Source organism: Pezoporus occidentalis, unplaced genomic scaffold (assembly GCF_034315485.1).
Source record: "Pezoporus occidentalis ecotype Australia unplaced genomic scaffold, CSIRO_AGI_Poc_V1 ctg23, whole genome shotgun sequence".
NCBI classification, from domain to species: Eukaryota; Metazoa; Chordata; class Aves; order Psittaciformes; family Psittacidae; genus Pezoporus; species Pezoporus occidentalis.
In genome coordinates, this window is record NW_026914180.1 from 10164087 (window position 1) to 10183243 (window position 19157).

Here is a 19157-nt window from a genome sequence, read left to right on the forward strand (position 1 = left end):
GCAGTTTTTAAGATGCGGGTTCACCAGTGATTTACAAAAAAAACACCACATACGGCTATGTTCTGATCTTCTGATCTCTGCTACTTCCCTGACAGTGTGAAATCATCACACTGAGGAGGATCTGCTCAGAGCTAGCTGATAGGAAATGCTCAGAGCAAGGAGAGTTATGACCAAATCCCACCCTTCTCTGGGATTTTACAAGCTCTAGTTCAGGTTTAAAATCCACAAAACCTTCTCATGAGGAGCACTCCCTGGCATCATAAACAGTATATTGCATTGTGTACAGAACACTCGCTAGATCTGGGAGACCTCTGATCCAATTTACACCGTTCTGCTGGGGATGACTCAAAGTCACCCTTCTCAGCTCCAGAGGAGCACTCCTAAAGATGAACTTACAGGTAGGTCTTCTCCCAGTTGAGACCTTGACTGCTGGGGGAAGCATCCAACCCTCCTCTGGTTCAGTGGGTCCTGGAGGGGTTTTTGTAAGTAGAACAGCATTAAAAGAAGGGTTAGAGAGTGTCTTCTCTTCAGACTAAAGCACTAAGAGGGCTTTTTTCAAAGTTAAGAAACATGGATTTAAATCCATGTTTTTCCACATGCTGGTCAAAACCTCAAACTAGTGAGATGCTATATAAAGGGAAAAGAGTGCTCATATTTTCCAGCTTTGCTAAAAGTGGGGGGGGAAAAAGCCAAAGTAAAAACAGTTGCTCTGTTTTTACAGCACTTGTTCTATTAGGCTATTTGTGATAATCGGGTCTCTATACAACATCTTAAACTGAAATGTTGCAGTACTTAAAAGTTATTCTTCACTCCTGAAATTTGAAAATTAAAAACTTAATTTTTGTAAATGTGGGAATAAAAAATGGGCAAGTGTACACTATGCAGTGACACCTTCAAGAAAAGAAAAGTAAGACATTCTTTCTTATTTTTCCTGGCATACATGGGCTTCAGAACTGAGATTTTTATCACAGTACAGAAGAAAGAAAATAGGGGAGTTTTGTCCAATCTGACAAATTGTAAAGTCTAGCAACAGGGAAAGACAGGAATTTTTTTTTTTTCCTTTGATATGTTGGTAAATTTTTCCTCTAGATGGAAATGAGCAGAGAAAGACATGAGGCTTTGATCTTAAAGGAGGTAAAAATCAGAGCACAGAGAGTACACATCACTAGGTGAGGGGAAGTGATGTCACACTCATAATGAGTAACAACAATGCTTCTAAAAAAAAACAAAACAAAAAAAAAACCCTCACTTCAAAAATGCCTTCTAGATATTAAATCAAGGAGTATGTTTGCATGTTAACTGCCTCCAAGCAATCTTTTATATTAAACTACTTTACGTACAAGACTTCCAGATCATTTACAGGGCAAGTGCTTAGGAAAATAGGGACTTTCCAAGCGCCTGAAAAGATTGTCTGACTGATTGTCTGTCTACAGGTTTTCTTTTAAAGCTATTTTAAGTGTATGATCCCATCCCAGCTATTTAACTCAGGAACCTGTCAATCACATGCTGTCTAATTGAACTCTCAGACACTGTAGGATTGCAAGCCACAAAGCATACAAACCAAAATGTGAAGAAAGGGTTTTCTGCTATGATTTCTTTCTTCAAACCCAATTTGAAAAGGTCAGATTTCAGATTGCACAACCCCATTGAGACTTAGGGACTAAACTGGGACAATCACAAAGAAAAAAAAAAAAAAGCTAATTTTTTCTTTCCCTTTTGAAAGGCAAGAGGAGGTCTTTAATACCAGTTACTTGCTGGGGCTGATAGCAAGGTCTGAGGGTGGGGAAAGGACAATGAAAATTGAAAAAGGGAAACATATGAGTCAGGTTTTGTACTGCTGAGCTAGTAAATGGATGAATGTGAATGAAGTAGAATGGACTGACTGTGTGACATCTCCTTTAGAGACACTCTGCGATCCTGCTTGTTTGATTTTTTTTTTGTTCAAAGAGAAAATATGAGATACCAAACACATTTAGGGGCTAAATAAGGGAAAATACCTCTGGAATAGATTTTATAAAAGGCTAGAAATAAATTGTGTATTTTACAACAGTTGGACTATGGTTCTGAGAGAAAGCCCTCTGAGCTTAAGTGAAAACCTCCTTGATTTCAAGAGGCTTCATGTCAGAACCTAAACCACAGCATTTTACAGAAATGAGATTAGCAGTACCTGTCTTGACATATATTACACAAATTTAAACTACCTATTTAATCAGTAGATTTACATTGTCTTCATGTTTATGGACTGACTCCATAAACAAATGTGACCTCAGCTGGTGTAAAACCTTAGGACTCCACCAATTCCAGTGGGACAGTGACAGTTTATGTCAGCAGGGAAATCTGGACCATAAAGAATAAGGGACTTTACACAGTATATGGCCATCCATGCTCTCAAACAGTATGAAATATGACTGAGCTTATAATATTAACTGATGAGCAGTTAATCTGAGGAAGAAAAAGCATCTAGCTACATATGTTCATGTAGCAGGTGGCTTGCAATTATGATTACCCTAAATGTTGTCAGAGCTATGCCTGGCACCCTCTTTGATATTTAAGGGTAATTGAGTGTTAATTCTATTGACCCTATTTGCAGAATCTCTTCCATCATGGGAGCATTAGTGACTGTCAGGCAGCACATTTTACATAGCTTCTACTGAATGTTTTTCTTTTAGTGATTTTTTTTCTTACCTGAGGCATTTCAGTCATGTAACTTCAGCAATCAATTCTGGCCCAAAGCAGCATAGGCCTCAATCACCAAGAAGCAAGTATTTGCATGCAAGCTTGCTATTAAAGCACCAGGGAGTACAGACAGTCTACAAAAGCTTAAGAAATGGGAATCTGAGTTGAGTCATCACACAGTCAGCTAAATTGCTGGCCCTGTAATTAGCCTTTTTGGAGGTCTCAAACTGTTAATCCCTTTTCTGGTTATAATTGGTTTATTGAATCTAAATTAAGCCAGTGTTTTAAGAAATAATCATTCCATTCTAATGGCTACATAAAATAAAAGAAATATGGAAGCTACTTTGTTTGAGACCTAATTTAGATTAGACTGCTGAAACAATTAGTCTTGGGAATGGTATTTTTTTGCAGAATTTTGTTGCATGAGGGTTGAGTTTGGAAGCTGGGGGGAAGGGAGGGTAATATTTTATTTACACAGCATATGCAAAGCAGTTGTATTTAAAAATTCACTAGATTGAGAGTATCCACTGCACATGGAGAGTGAGTCAGTGCCAAATCAGAACTGGATTCATGCCAGGAAAGAGAGCCGGGGGTTAGACATCTGTAAAGTATTGGATGGAATAGAAGACAAATCTAAAACACTTCTGTTCACTACACATCTAGGCTATTTCCTAGCCATTTATCTAGACCTGAATTTCCAGACCAAAACCGCTATATAAAGATGGACATTTGCATTTTTTGCAGTGCACAGAAACCTTATTGGGTCCCAGAAGAGCTAACTTAACCTGAACATATACCACTGAAATGCCCAAGGGTAATCAGGTCTTATCTGACCCAGGCTGGGAGAGAAAAAAAAATACATCATCCAGGTGCCTGAGACTTCCAACACTACCAGGAATTACCTCATTATCCTACAGCACTAGCCTCATCAGATAGAGGATGGGGGGAAAGACATGGAAACATGAGAAGGAGAGCAGATAAAAAGGAACTAGGGAGAAGGAAAAACATGTTGAGTCTTAATTGAGCTTGGAGAGGAAGCAGTAGGAGAAAAACATAGTTGGCTGGGTTATGATTTATTCTCTCTAGTGATCTATGTTTGCAGTGGATTGAAATGTGCTCTTGTTCCTAATATATATTTTATACCCTGTTTATCAAGTGTGAAGTCAAAGATGAATAAGTTTAAGTTCTGGGCAAAGTATGATGCTTCTTTAGAGCCAATTTCATCAGGCATAACTTTGTAAAGCCCAGTGAGCATGTTAACGTTTTCCAGGGTGTTACAGCTGATTCTACTCTGAGCCCCAGCACAAGGAATACAGTGTTTTAATGTGTTACAATAAACATTCAAATACATTACACGTTATATAATCCCTTACATGCATAATGTGCAATCTTGATCCCCAGTGCTTCACCGAGAAATCATCACTCAGCACAAGATGAAAATTTGAAGTTAAATTTGGAAAGTAGAAGAGGAAAAGAAGAACCAGACACATAAATCAATGAAAATACAACCCCCTTTCTTTTTCTTCATTCACCTATAAAAGTAAGGAGAGATGGCCAGGCTTGGAGCAGTAGCAGGAGATAACCAACACAATGAACAGAGATCAAGGGTAGCAAGTCTCTAAGTCTCATAACTGTTGACACATACTTTACGCTTTGGCTCCTTTGTGAAATATTTTGCTACCTTTAAGAAAATTTCTGAGGATTCCTCATTTATATATACATGTAAAATTTCACATTCATATGTACAGATATGCAGGGACATCTTTTTTACAAACTATTTTTTGGATTGTGGAGGCTACAGCAGTATACATGAGTTATTTAGAAAATCATTGCAGTTAGCCCTGATAAAAATGAAAGGGGTGTTCAAAACTAGCCTGATGTATTTAAGTGTCCAGTTACCCTTGGGAAAACAAGTGTGTAATAAAATGTCATCTTTGAAATACAGCTCTGTATCTCTTACACACAAATGAAAAACTGCCACTGCAGCAATGAAGCATGACAACTGCTCAGAAGCATATTATGACTCTACACGTTATTCTCTTTACTTGGTTATGATACCCTCAGTAACATTGCCCTTATGGAGCTTTTAGCCAAAAGTTTTTTAATTTGTACACAGAGAAGAATTTTATGACACATAGCTACCAAATCATCCATTGCTATAACACACTTTTTTCTTTGCCACGATCCCTAATTTCATTCAATGATCTTTTTGCTTGAGCCTTTGCTTAAAAGATCAGGTTTAATGTCATAGCAGCCCCATTTAAATCATAAATAGAAGGGTGAAATCAGGCTAGAAAAAGTAAATAATGGTAAAGTCTACACAGATAATGTAGTTGGCTAGGCCTGATGCACTGAGCACACAGAAAACAGTTTTCAGAGCCAACAGCAATTATCTTTAGAAACTTGAGAAATACAGACTCCAGAAACTAGGAAGAGCAAAAGTTTACTTACTTTTAAAACATCAAAAAGGAGAAGAGAACCTAACTTCAATCACCAGAAAAATATCAGAACAAATAATGAAAAGGTTTATTTGTAAGTATCTGGAATACAACCAGGATGTAAGCAAAAGCAGAGACAAATTTTTAATTAATACATCATTTCAGGACAAATTTCTTTCTCTCTACAGCAGATAACAAGCTTTAAGGATAGAGAGAATAAATATTGTCTTGCATTTGGATTTTTGCTTTTGACATCCCATAGGACATTCCCACAGACAAATGTATTTAATGTAGTTAGCTCCTTGGGAAATCCCATTCAACGAATAGTTACCAATGATTCATTTTCAAATGAGCAAGATGTATCAGGTCAGGTTCTGCAAGAATCTGTCTGTATGACATAGTCATTAGTGAACTGGTAGATTAAGATATTTTTTGCATTTGAAAATTGCACTAAGCTTAAAAGGCTTCAAACCCTTCACAGTGCAGTATGTACATTTTAAATTATCTTGGTGAACAGCAGAAACCTGAATTCGACTAAACAATTAAATGAATTCCTATGCATGTGCACAAGCAAAATTATCTGCATAAATATAAGCTGGAGAATGAGCAGCAAGGCAAGCAGTATAGAAAAGAATTTAACTAATAGAATGGATGTAAGGAAGCAATAAACTCATACCATTGCATAAGAAGCAACCATGCTGAGTTAGGGAAAGTGAGTACAGTTTTATCTTAAACACACAAAAGATTTCTTCCACTCAGAGTTGGTAATTCTTTACCTGGATTTCTATGACCACTGCAGGTTATCACACGTTAAGGAATACATCAACCAGCTGGAGAAAGTCCCAAAAACAGAAATAAGAGTAAACTTCTAAATAAAGGGATCTAGCCTAAGACTTTGCCAGAACTGGGCTTGCTTAATCCAGGAGGGGGAAGACTACTGGGATCTGATAACAGTGTTCAACTTTTCAGAAAGATTCTTTGTGAAAGAAGATAATGAATTGTTTTCCATAACCTCTGAAAAAGACAAAAGATTGCAATAAGGGAGAATTAGCTTAGAGATAAGAGAAACATTTCCATGTGAAAGGCCAACTAAGCAATGAGTAACAGACCTATGAAGATTTTTGCTGCTGGTTAGAAATGTTAAGAAGTAGGAAAGACAAACTACAGCGACAATTGGTTTTCTGTATCGATCCTACTTTGGAGCGCACTTTTGAATTAGTGGATCTCATAAATATTGCACAGAAAGTATCATTATCAAACAGTATGTAACTTTCTATCCTTGCTCTATTGCACAGACTGTGATGCTAAACATATCTCTCTATTAAGGGCATTATAATTTAAGTTGAATATGAAAACTGAAAATAAAATTATTGCCATAAACAAGGGTTTAAAATTCTTTTAATTAGGCAGCATGCTTGTGACTACAGCAGGAGAATGGAAACTGGATATATATATATTTATTATATATATATACTTTTATATATATATATATATACTTTTCACAGACTTTTCACAGTAGACCTCTACTTTGTGTCCAAATATTTCATTGTTCTAAAAAGATCAGAGTTTAATTATTAATTATGCCCAGAAAATGTGAATGCCTTTGTGAACAGTCCATATTGCATTGGCTTCTAAGGTTACTGAATGCTTTTCTGTTTCTCCACATTAAAAAGTAAATAATATAAAATCAATTCCTGTATCCTGCAGAGTTTATTTCTGAAATGCCCATTATTTCAGAAATATCAATTCTTATCACTTTCTTTTGCACTCTGAATTTTTCAGTAGGTCATTATTTATGTAATAGTGATGGTTATATCATACCAGCATGACTATGGATAAACATGTAGTCCTAATATATGTATCAGCATACCATCTGGAGGCAAATCCTTTAAGCATTCTAGATGATACTCCACTAAGTTTCTCAGAGAGCTGAAATAATGAAAGTTGCATCTTGGGCCATTTAGAGGCAATGTGGTCCCAAGACTCACTGACACAGCTGGATCCAAACATTCTCTTCTTTGCTGTAGACTCCAAGTCTTTATCGCTTCATACCTTAATGTTTGTGAGAGGAATAACAAGGATGTTTAATTAAGTTTGTGATGTCCTCCACCTTACAACTCTTTATAGTGCCTTAGTAGCACACGTGCATTGTCAAACAGTCCTCTCCATCTAGGTGGAGAAGTACACTCAAGGACAATTGAAATTCTGCACATAAAGCTGGGGAGGACCAAGTCCAATAACAGTGACAAGGCAATGTGCTGAGTTTACCCTCACTACTCAGAAGTACATCTGAAAGTCCTTTTCTTTCTTAAAACACTTTTCCTATTCTTGAAAATAATGGGAAATAGCAAAACATAACTGCCGGTGAAAGCAGCCGACGTTTTACCTGTCCCTGTTGCTGTAAACTCACAAAACTCACAAGTCATTAACACAACTTTAATTATATTGGTAGATGTGTACTAAAAAGAAAAGCATTCACAAAATCACACTTGTTAGTACGGAATCCTGTTCTTAGAACAAATTTATGTATATACACCTTGAGCTACTAGGGACTTACTTTCTCTTCATAAAATGTAGCACTATGAGAAAAGGAGATTTTGATAAAATTTCTTTACTTCATTGACAGGTTTTCTCTAAAATCAGTGACATCAAAAGTAATATTTGAGAGAGGTTTTAAAGTTATTTTAAAAAACAAATACACATACTTTCTGACAGGAAAGAGAAAGCTTGTGCTGAGATGTACAAAACCACAACCTACTGATGCTCTGATCATTATTCCCTGCCCTCAGTTACTGGACTACATGCCAAAACAGCTAAGATGACAGGGTCCGGGAATAATTGTGCTGGAGCTTTAGAGCTGCCTCTGGGTCTGCCACATTGTTAGACTGTCCATGTGCTGCTTGTCTTCCTCATCCTACCGAATGCCATTTCCTTGCCTTTCAAAGTTTTTTCCTATAATTTGTCTCTATTTTACCCATTCACAAATAACATTCACCAAACCCTGTATACATTCTGCTATACATAAGGTGCATATAGCAGACCTCCAAACTGTGAGTGCAGGTTTTGCTCAGCTGGGCAGATGGATTTAAGAAGCTCATGCCTGCTGGCCACAGAAATGCGTACCTGGAGCCTTTCTGCTGGAATGGATTCTGCACACAAAGAGCATGCTCGGGTTTCAGTCTTATGTCTTCACAAATACATACCACACCCTGTTAGTGAAGTACCCATTTCCTATTTTAATGAACACATTCCTTTTTTCTCTAACTAGATCCTCGCCCAATCTGGAAAACTCAGACTTGGCTTCAGATTTCACACACCCTGTTCAACTCAGGAAAGTTTAGTCTGCTGTCTGGAAGCAACTTAAGGATACCCAGAGTTGGATTCAGTTTAAATTTTGTATTCTGCCACTGAGATAAAAATGGAACTGTGATATTTTAGGGGGTGCCTGTGTCTACACTGCTCTGACAGAAAGCTCCTGAGGGTGTCCAGAATATTCTGTGTGTCTCTACACCAAAGGTGTTTGGGTCATTCCTAGCACACCTCCTGTGGGTATGCACAAATTAAAACCTGGGCTACAGGTTTTGTGGTATGCACTAAGCCATCTACTACTTAGCCTCCCTTTTTTTTTTTCACACTCTGCAGATGTTATGATCACACCATGCAACCCTACATCAGACAGAGGGTCCCATAGAAAATGGCAGAGGAGGAGCAGAAAAAACAGGGTCACAGCCAGGTGCAGGCCCCACGGTTGTCAGCCCTCCCCACAGGTTCCCAAATGCTGATGCTGTCTGAATTTGCAAATAGAGGCTGCACTTTTGCATGGAGGAAGGACAAGGCAGCACAGAGATGCTCATTGATGCAGGGACCAACTAGGCCAGCTGTGGAGATGCCATCACTACCAGCCCAGCCACAGAATGTCCACAGGCCTGATGGTGAGCCAGCCCTGAGTGCAGCATGAGCGTTCCCAGAACAGCAGTGATACATCCCTTGCAGATACAGAGCATGCCTTGGAGACACAGTCAGGGATGTAACCCCCCCTCACAGGGGGTTTCAGCACCCTTCAGAGGGTGTTTTGAGATGTGGGAAGGTGGACAGTCAGGGCAGTTAGCCTTGATGACACCTTCAACATGGCTACAAAGCACTGGGCTTTGAAGTCCAGCTATCGTAACAACTATCTCAATCACCCCATTTGTAAACCAGCATTACAACATCCTGCACAATTAAGGGCTTGTCAGCAAAAAATTAGATCCTTTAGGGCAAAGCTGCAGCTAGCCTTGCATAGTGTGCTGCAAAGCAAGGTTCTGGGCCTTCCTCTCTTGCTGTCCTTGCGTAGTGCTTTCTCAAAATGGACATTGGTGCCCCACTGGGAATACAGATGCTCTGTAACAAAGGCGAGAAAGAGCCCTCAGGTAGGCGGGAAGGAGGAAGGAGATCTAACACAGCTTCCTACCCTTTTGGCCTCAGTTTTGATCCGTGGATCACAACGTGATGTGATTGTTGATCCATGGAAGAACCAGCCCGCATTCTCCTTTATTTGTACACACATCAAGAGGATCAAAGGGGAGATACTACTGCTTTTCCAAGCTCCACTCCAGTAGCTCCACACTACCCATTGCCAGCTTGTATTTCACAAGCGCAGGCTTTCTCCAGTGACAAGAAACGTTTATCTCATCAGCTCCTTAAGGCCCAGTTTTTGCACTAAGAACAAAACTGCCTTTGCCTTTTTAGGTATGGCAGAAAATACTAAGCATGCATTGACAGATTGAAAAAATAGTAACAAATTGCCTTCCTAAAAATATTTAAAATGCATATTAGGAACCATTATGAAAAGACACTAATATCACACAACACAGATGACATTCTTATGTCCAGAACATCCTGACCTGAATCTATCTTTATTCAGTACTTTCATGAAGATGGAGTAGTCTCTGGGGACTTCAGTGAGCACAAAGACACAAAGTCCAGAGTAGGGAAAACAGTGATTCAGAAATGTCCTTCCTCAACCCATTACAATGCCTCTTAAGCAATATTTCTTCACTTTAACAGGCCAAGAGATCATGAGAATTAACTACTGTTGTTAATTGTGTTTATAGATAAAACAGATATCACAGATTGTGTTTATTACATTTGGGGTTGTGGAGAAATCATACATTGCATTGAATGATTGTGACAGTTCTCCTGCAAGCCCATTTCTTGCTTCTCAGCTATAAACAGTGCTCACAACACATGTGAAAAGGATCACGCTCCATTCTGAGGTGGGAAATCGCTGAAGAAAGCTGTTCTGGTAAACAAGCCCTTCCTGACTGCTCTCTGAATAATTGGCAGTGAGCACAACTCCTGGATCGCTCTGCTGACAAAAACTGCCTCACTCCTCCCTGCTGCTAAAGCAATGCTGTGTGTCAAGGAAGGGAAGGCCGAGACCACTAATATGGAAACTGAGGAGTCTGATGCCAGCATTAGAAAAATCCAGACAAAACAGCACTCTTTAGCAAACCATCTCCTGGGTATGGCTCAGGTCTCGGCTCCCATCTCAGCTGTTGATACCACAGTCTCCCTGCCAGCTCTCACCACAGGCTCGGAGGTGCCTCAGCCCCACAAGGCAGACACAACAGACGTGTTTTGCCAGGTCAAAGATTCCTGTGGATGAGAATTTCACAGCCTCCATGCAGCCTCTTTCAGCACTCCTTAGATGGGTTTTTCGAATATCTGACTGAGTCTTCTGTGCTACAGCTTAAGCATGGGTTTTGCTGTTCACCAAGAACATGGAGAACAAACTATCCCCTTTTGCATACTTCTTGGATTACTTCTGAACATCCTAGACAAGGTTACTATAACTGCTAACAATATTTTTTCATATATAAAGACTGTTAAGTGTTTGTATATCATCCTGTTCCAGAAAGTGAATGGGATGAAGCAGTACTGCTGCCTTTAGTCACCAGATGGAAAGTACACATAAGGGATCACAAACCTCTTCTCTGTTCAGCTGTGTCACACAGCATCTCCAGTACCTGAATCACACAGCATTTAATGGTCTATTTTCCCTCTTCACCAATCACATGCACAGTGCTAACTGCAGCCGTGCCAGAAGTCCCATTAAGTATCCCTGCCAGGGAGCCTGGGAATTCTTTGCATTTCATTCAGTAAGCCATATTTGCATGAGCATAAGGTATGCCAGCTGACTTTGCTTTTACTAAATATATCATGAAGTTGATAGAAACATTCTTTGCTGCAAGCAAACACACTGGGGCATATTCATACCATCCCCCTTGAGAGTTTGCACAAGTCACCCTTCAGAGATGCCCAGCACTTTCCATCAACTCTATAAGGAACACAGGGTCCTCAATTTTGGTTCATCTGATTGTACCTCTGATATCTAAAGTAGGCAGTGAGTCACTCTTGCAACAGCACCAACATAGGTGCTTATCTCAGCATAGCACTTTTAGTGTATCCAATGTTTGAACAAGATCATGCACAACCAACCTTCCATAAGCGTTCAGGCTAGCAAATCTCAATAGCTCAAATACTTCCAAAATAAGCAGCCCAGTCCTGACTAAAATGTAAGTGAAAATACAGGAACTATTTTGTGGTCTTCAGTCTAATAGTTATGATGAGGCATCTAAAGCAAAAGACTTCATTTTGAGTCAATGGTCAGCATATACACCCTTTACACAGTTAATACTGAGTTTCACAGTATAGATAGCATATTCCAAACTTCTTTGGAGATATCCAGAACTTCAGAGACAGAACCTGTTTAGTTACCACTGACATTTAGAATATGCTATTTGTTTCCTTTCTCCTTACATTTGACAGTTACTGCTTAAGAAAGGACTTTGATATAGCCCATGATATGCCTGAGGGTATTTTTTAAAAAGCAGGTTGGGTGAAAAGGAAGAGAATGAATACATGAAAATAAAGCCTGATCTAAATTAGTAAGTTACATGTTCCCAGATGTTTGCTTCTTGAGATCTCGTATAGAGCAACTGCACCAGTACAGCTGTAGTCTGAGCTTTTCAGTTGTCACTAAATCTTTATTCCTTTTTCATAAGCTGATCTCATCCAGAGTGATGTTGTTTTCACCTCACATCATCTGTACAAACAAATAAAATATTCCCTCCCCAACAAACACAAGCACAAGCACACACATACTCCTCTCTTTGGTCTGTGTACAGTAGCTTGGCACCAAAAAGATAAGTGATTAAGTTTTAACAAATGTCAAAGGCAAGTGGCTCACAGACACTTACCTGGAGATCAGAATGTGGTTTAGGTGCTTTCTGAAATTCAAATTAGCAAGTGTCTTTCTTCCTGCCTTCTACTACACTTCAGGGAATGTTTGATCTGCAGAAAGAGAATGAGACTCAGAAAATGACTAAGAGATATACCCCCAGGATTCCAGGGCTCAGACTTCCCACTCCCCAGCACTGCCACTCTATCTGGGAGCAGGTGAATAATCAAGGTTACTCTTGCTTACATGGCCATACTGAAAGGTGCTAATGTAGTGTACTGTAGAACCGATTCCCTCATAAATATTTAGATCAAGGATTTCAGCACAGAACAACATTACAATTAACAATTCAAAATGCTACCACTGAGTTATTTTTGACACTATCAGCTGGAAGTGAGGAGACATGCCTTTGTTAAGTTACAATGTAGTCTATCATTTGTAATACAATATCAATGATACTGAACATTCTAGTTTCATACTGAGTTGTTAAATTTGGGATTAATCCTTTCCTGGATATTGATGTAATCTTGGGTATTGATATAAGCAATGTAGAAAGTACAGGGGACATGGGAAGAAAAGCTTGTAAGACCAAGGCACCTTGAAGCCTTTACCTTTTCTGTGTGTTTTTCTTGTAGTTCTCCCCTTCAGTTCCAGTCCCTCACCAAACTGAACTTGCAGAGAAGGCAGCGGTGTGGGCATGAAACATGCACACAGCACATAGAAAAGAAACCCCTTAGAAGTGACTCTTCCGAGGTTGAAGATGGACTAAACACAGCCCTGTCAGAGCATGCTGTTGACTGCATCTAATTTTCTAAGTGACCTGTTTCCCTACTCACCTGTTTTCCTTTCCTAGTGCAAGGCAAGGACAAAGGCAAATTCATACATTTGAAATGTATATATATGCTTCTCATTAATAAGAGCCCACTTATATATAAAGAAGATGTACAACTGCTAAGTCTTATTAACAAAGAATCAGACTACCCCACCCTGTGACTTGCTAATCGGTTATGTACCTGTGGGTACAGGATGTGCTGTGTACCTTGAAATCTTTGCAATGATCCTCTAACTTGCCTTTGAGTGCTGCTAATTTTAATGTGGCTATTTTTTGCAGGCAGCAGGTAAGAGCTGACTGCTTTCTGAAGTTTCAAGGAGATTTAAAAGGATATTATTTTTATTTCTGTTCTTTGGAATATTCAACAATCTATTCTTTAGACTGATGTAGTCAGTTCAGAATAGGTATCATAGCAGCAAGCTTGAATTTCAGTGTAAAAAGCAACAAAGAAATCACTCTGTTCATCTTGTTTTAAAGATTTTTTTCAAGATAGATATGTATGTGTGTGTCTATATGTACTCGTATATATGTGTGTGTGTATGTATATATACACACATACATAAATGTCTATTTATAGTTCTGTTAAACTATAGAAGTGAAAAAAGGGAAAAGCATTGAATAACTCATAAAATTTTCTTCCTTTATCACTCAGGTCCAATTCGCCCACATAAACATAAACCCAAACTGGATTCTATCAAATTACAGATATTACAGATACAACTGCTGGATTATATCCATTTCCAAAAAAAAAAAAGTAAAAAAAGTCTTCCTAGTCAGCACTGAAGCACTGGTAGGGTTTCTATGACTTCAGCTGCAGACAGGCATCTAGATCTGGAGCAGCCATCCTCATCTCTGTGCACAGTCAGTGTAGATGACAGAGGCCAGGGATTAAGACATCTCATCCTCAGCAGAGATCTAAAATAAACCATCTGAATTAGTTACAGAAATATCCTCTTCTCCCACTGTTAATAAGGGGAGCCCAGAATAACTAGCTCAGGTATAGACATCTACCCCGGATGTTGAAAGTCATGAGACATTAAACATTCATTGTGTCCACTGTCTGACAAACCTTAAACAAACCAGCCTATGCAAGCTGAATTATGACCACAGGAACTGTGTCACACAATTCATATCAATATATAAAAATATTCCAAATATACTGTTATCTTCAAGTCACTGCAGGGAAATCCAGCTAAAATCTGCTCTCCAGGAATACCAAACCAGATCCATTGAAGAGTTTATATGTCAGTAAAATACTCTCCTATGGCAACAGGGCTTTGACTTTAGTGAAACTGGGCCTTACGCAGAGAATATTCTACTATAGTGTTGACTAATTTAGATTGCATGGCTGCTTTTAGAGGAAGGCAGTTAAGAATTAACTAGCATGTTCTGTATTTGTGAACTATGTATGTAATTCCCCAAACTCAAAGATCAGTTTATATATATCTAAAAATAAAGCTCCATACATAGTTTCCCAGTAGACAATTGCTTACTCATTTAAAATGTATGTTTACTTAAAATTTTGCTCCCTGCGATGGCCTTATGAAATATACATTTCATTTTAGCATGGATTCCCAAAGGAGTCAGCTGCCAGGCAGCATTTTTCTAGGTCCTTCAGTACAAACCATGTAAAGCAGGACACTAAATCTGCAATAGCAGGCAACACGCAGGAATTAGAGTTTCAGCTCAGTTTCTGCTGACAGTGCCTGAGGAGTACCTGGATCTGAACAATTCTGTTAGCATACTGGATAATTCATTCCCAGCAATTTGTTACCTGACATTAATTTCCTACATAGCCTTAATATCTGAATGTGCTCCATATGAAATCTTTTTTTCAGGAAGGTCAGGGGTTAATAGGAAATGAATGCCTAAGTAAAAGTTCCATAGTTATGTTTTCAGTATTTTCGCATCCCAAACTTCTGCTACTCCCAGAGCAGTTTTAGCTGCTTTTGTATTAGGCAATGGAGATATTAATTCTCCCAGCTGGAAATCTGTATTAAATTCTGTCTCACATTTTGAAAGTACGAGGAAAGAAGAAAAAAAAATGGAGCTAAGAAAATAAAAAGTGCATAAAGTCTGTAACAAACTACCAGTGAATTCAACCAAAAGACAATGCTATATATCACATTAAATACAAGTCACATAGACTATCATCTCCATAGTTAGACATAGTCAAATAATATCTGCATACCAATGAAAGGATATGTTCACAAATAAACATTTACTGGAGCAGTTTGTCATGTTTTGAATGAGTATAATGTTTTACTGTATATTACAAATCCTTCAAAATCAATGTCATAGCCAGTCAAAACAATAAAACTGCATTACAAAGTTTTGGCTAAAATAAAGGACAAAGAAATAGTAGCATAGTTCTTGGCAGGAGACCTAGAGAAATTTATATCAGGAGTCATTTAAAACTAAATCAAAAGGGATTCAGGCACAATTGACTACAAGTAATACCAGCCAGAAAAGTAACCTTTATGAAATGATACTTAAAAAAAACTTTTAAAATGTACTGGTTTGCATCAAAACCTTTCCCAGAATAAATGTCTGGAAAGAGTTTGACAGATGTGACAGACAAATCTGTTCCTTTCACTCAGCAAATATAAATTGAGATGAAACTTTAGATGGTTTTATAGGGGAGAAGTGAGGTAAACTCCAGAGGCAGCTATGGTTTGTAGTAAGGAAACAAAGATATCTAACTTCGAAGAAAAAAAGTTAAGAAAACAAAGAGCTGGAGAATATAAAAGGTGAGAAACTCTGCTCAAAGCTTTTATGTAAAACTAATAGCAGAGGTGAGTGGTACTCACTACAAAGAAAATGGAAAGTGAGCTGCTCACATATTATTAAATTCAGGATCAGGTCCTTCTCAATCCTTCAGCCCTGCCAGATCTGCTGCATAGCACTGAAATATAGGATAAGAAAACATGGCATACTTTTAGACTTTTCTACAATTAGTCAGGTCTCATTACAAGGAAAATACTAAAAATAAATATAAATCTAAAGGGGTATGAAAGAAGTAGAATAGAAAAACAGGGAAGAAGGAAAATGGCTTAAATCTCTCAACTGTAAGCATTTTTTTTATTTTTAATTACAAACTGACTCTTTCAAGTCTAAATAAGTTATTTACAGAAACCCTAGAGTTCAGAAAAAACGGACATAAACAGGAAATGAACTATTAGTTTTGAAAGAAAACACAAGATCCAACAGGCAACATGGTCCATCATGAAAAAGTTACATAAGAATCATTTTACAGATTTGAAATGTTGAACACTGATATGCACAACAGCACCCTTTTGTTTTAAATAATTGTTAGAAACTTCCCTGGTGCTTCTACAAACAGATAGCTGAAGCGGTACTAGCCCCTGGCCTCGCCACATGTCATATTCCATTTGCTACAGAGATAAACAGCAATATTAACTATGCAACTTTAGGCTCAGAAAGGAAACAATCCCTCAAGCTTCAACAGCAGGTGAGTAGATACCATACCAGCCTCACCCAAAGTGACAGCTATCAGCAGTCACATCTTTCCCCAGGACAGCACACAGAAAAATCCGTCTGTCTCCCAATCAGAGTATTTACCACTTCAGTAAAATGATGAAGATATGTTGTTAGCAGAATTGTTACCCTTCCAAGATTTTAGAAGACTGAACTGTAGTTGTTCCATATAGACACACATTCCTTATAATTGTAGTACCAGTGTTGTGCTCACTTAAATGAAAACTCTTCAAAGAATCATGCAATTCTTTGTGTTGGAATAGAACTCCAAGATCATTTAGTTCATACCCTCTTCCATAGTCAGGAACACCTTCCGCTAGACCAGGTTGCTCAAACCCCATTCAACCTGGCTTTGAACACTGCCAGGGGCAGCCACAGTTTCTCTGGGCAACCTGTCCCAGTGTCTCACTGCACACATAGTAAAGAATTTCTACCTAATATCTAATCTAAATATATCCACTTTTAGTTTAAAGCCATTGCCCTTGTCCTGTCACTACATGCCCTTGCAAAAAGTCCCTCCCCAGATTTCTTGTAGGCCATCTTTAGGTAATGGAAGATTGCTATGAGGTCTACCCAGAGCCTTCTCCAGGATGAACAAGCCCAGCTCTCAGCCTGTTTTCATAGGAGAGGTGTTCCAGCCTTCCTCTGGACTTGCTCCAGCAGTTCCACGTGCTTCTTATGTTCAGGGCCCCAAAGCTGAACGCAGTACTCCTGGTAGGGTCTCAAGAGGGTGAAGTAGAGGAGAATCACTTCCCTCGACTTGCTGGTCATGCTTCTTTTGATGCAGCCCAGGATACAGTTGACTTTCTGAGCTTCCAAGTGCACATTGCCAGCTCATGTTGAGCTTCTCTCCAGCCAGCACCCCAAGTCCTTCTCAGGGATGCTCTCAATTCACTCTACGCCCAGCCTGTGTTTGTGTTTGGGATTACCCCAACCCAGATGCAGGACCTTGCACTTGGCCTCGTTGAACTACATGAGGTTTGCACTGGCCCACGTCTCAAGCATCTCTAGGTCCCTCTACATGGCATCCCTTCCCTCCAGCGTGTCAACTGCAACACACAGCTTGGTGTCATCAGCAAGCTTGCTGTGAGGGCACACTCAATCCCACTATCCATGTCACCAACAAAGATGTTGAAAAGCGCTGGTCCCAGTGTGACCCCTGAGAAACACCACTCATCACTGATCTCCACTTGGACATTGAGCCATTGACTGCAACTCTGAGTGTGACCATCCAGCCAATTCCATGAACACTGAGCGATCCATCCATCAAATCCATGTCTCTTCAATTTACAGACAAGGATGTCATGTAGGACAGAGTCAAAGGCTTCACACAGATCCAGGTAGATGATGTCAGTTGCTCTTTCTTTATCCACCAACACTGTTACCCCCATCATATTTCCCCTTATCAACAACCAGTCCATTTTTTTTTCTCTGCTGAGGATGCAGACTGACAGTATTGAGGTGACATGGTCATCAGAAAAAAGAGACCCTGTTTTCTTCTTCCCTTTCTTGCTCCTTATTCCAGGCTCTATACTACCCCAGGCTGTACAAATGCTGCCACGACTCATTTTCCCAAAGTATCAGCTCTTCAATCCAATTTACCAAGTAGCTGCAGAAAGTCAGAGGGTGCGGAGCTAATGGGGCTGGCAAGAGGGAGCAGGAGGTAGTCAGGGCAGGTTTACTCTCTTTGTCAGCCACGATGCTTCTAATGCCTCACAAACTATGGCTGTTCACCATAACACCTCAGATCAGTTTTATGACACTATCCTGTAAGAGGCTTAAATACTCAGAGCCCTGAGATTCACAGTTGCATACACTAATTGCCTTGCAAAAATACAGGTAACAAAAGCTGTCACAACAATTCATTTCTAAGTTTATTCAATTTATGACTAAAATTTCGGTGAAAGAGCAGATAATGGGAAAAGTGTTGAAAGAAGTATGTCTATAGCTTTGCTAAATAAATATGTATGTATCTACTGTAACTATGTATCTGCTGTTCACTAAAACTGCCATGGTATTATTACGTTGTCTTTTAATATAAAATATATTTATATATTCTGCATTTCTAGCACTTTTTCTTATCTTAATAGATGTATAAACACCTAAGTTCAATTTGTCCATTAAATCACTGATCAAAAAGAAAAAAAGCTTCTGCTATTAAACTTTACCCCTATTAAGTTTTGACGGATTTCTGTACTCTTCATTACTGTTGTCTCTCAAAATATCACCTTCACTTCAGCTGTAAATAGGCAGGGAAAATAGTTCAAACCTTAAAGGAAAACTTCCAAAGAAAAGTGTTTTTTTTCCCCTCATAGCTGAGACCTTTCCCAAGGGAACAGGTGACTTTTGGAGGTGTTAGTGCTTCATGTTTGTAGCAATGGGAAAAAAAGTATATAGAAATAATGGGTTGGCAGAGTATATTATGAAAGGATTGCTCCTATTAGGGGATTCAGGGCAAATAAGAGTCAAGATAAAACAAAGTTATGGTGTA

The 19157-nt window shown here is 38.9% G+C and overlaps 1 long non-coding RNA gene across 1 annotated transcript in view; it reads right to left on the reverse strand.

The window, feature by feature from the left end:
• The window catches only part of LOC134165146 (uncharacterized), a 70903-nt gene extending 54826 nt beyond the window's left edge, over nt 1–16077 (reverse strand). Inside the window, exons 1-2 of the long non-coding RNA XR_009965397.1 lie at nt 15979–16077; nt 12356–12449 (exon numbers count right to left, since the gene is read on the reverse strand). This is a non-coding gene — a long non-coding RNA (uncharacterized LOC134165146). The remainder of the gene's footprint in view (nt 1–12355; nt 12450–15978) is intronic.
• Nucleotides 16078–19157: the final 3080 nt, after the last annotated feature.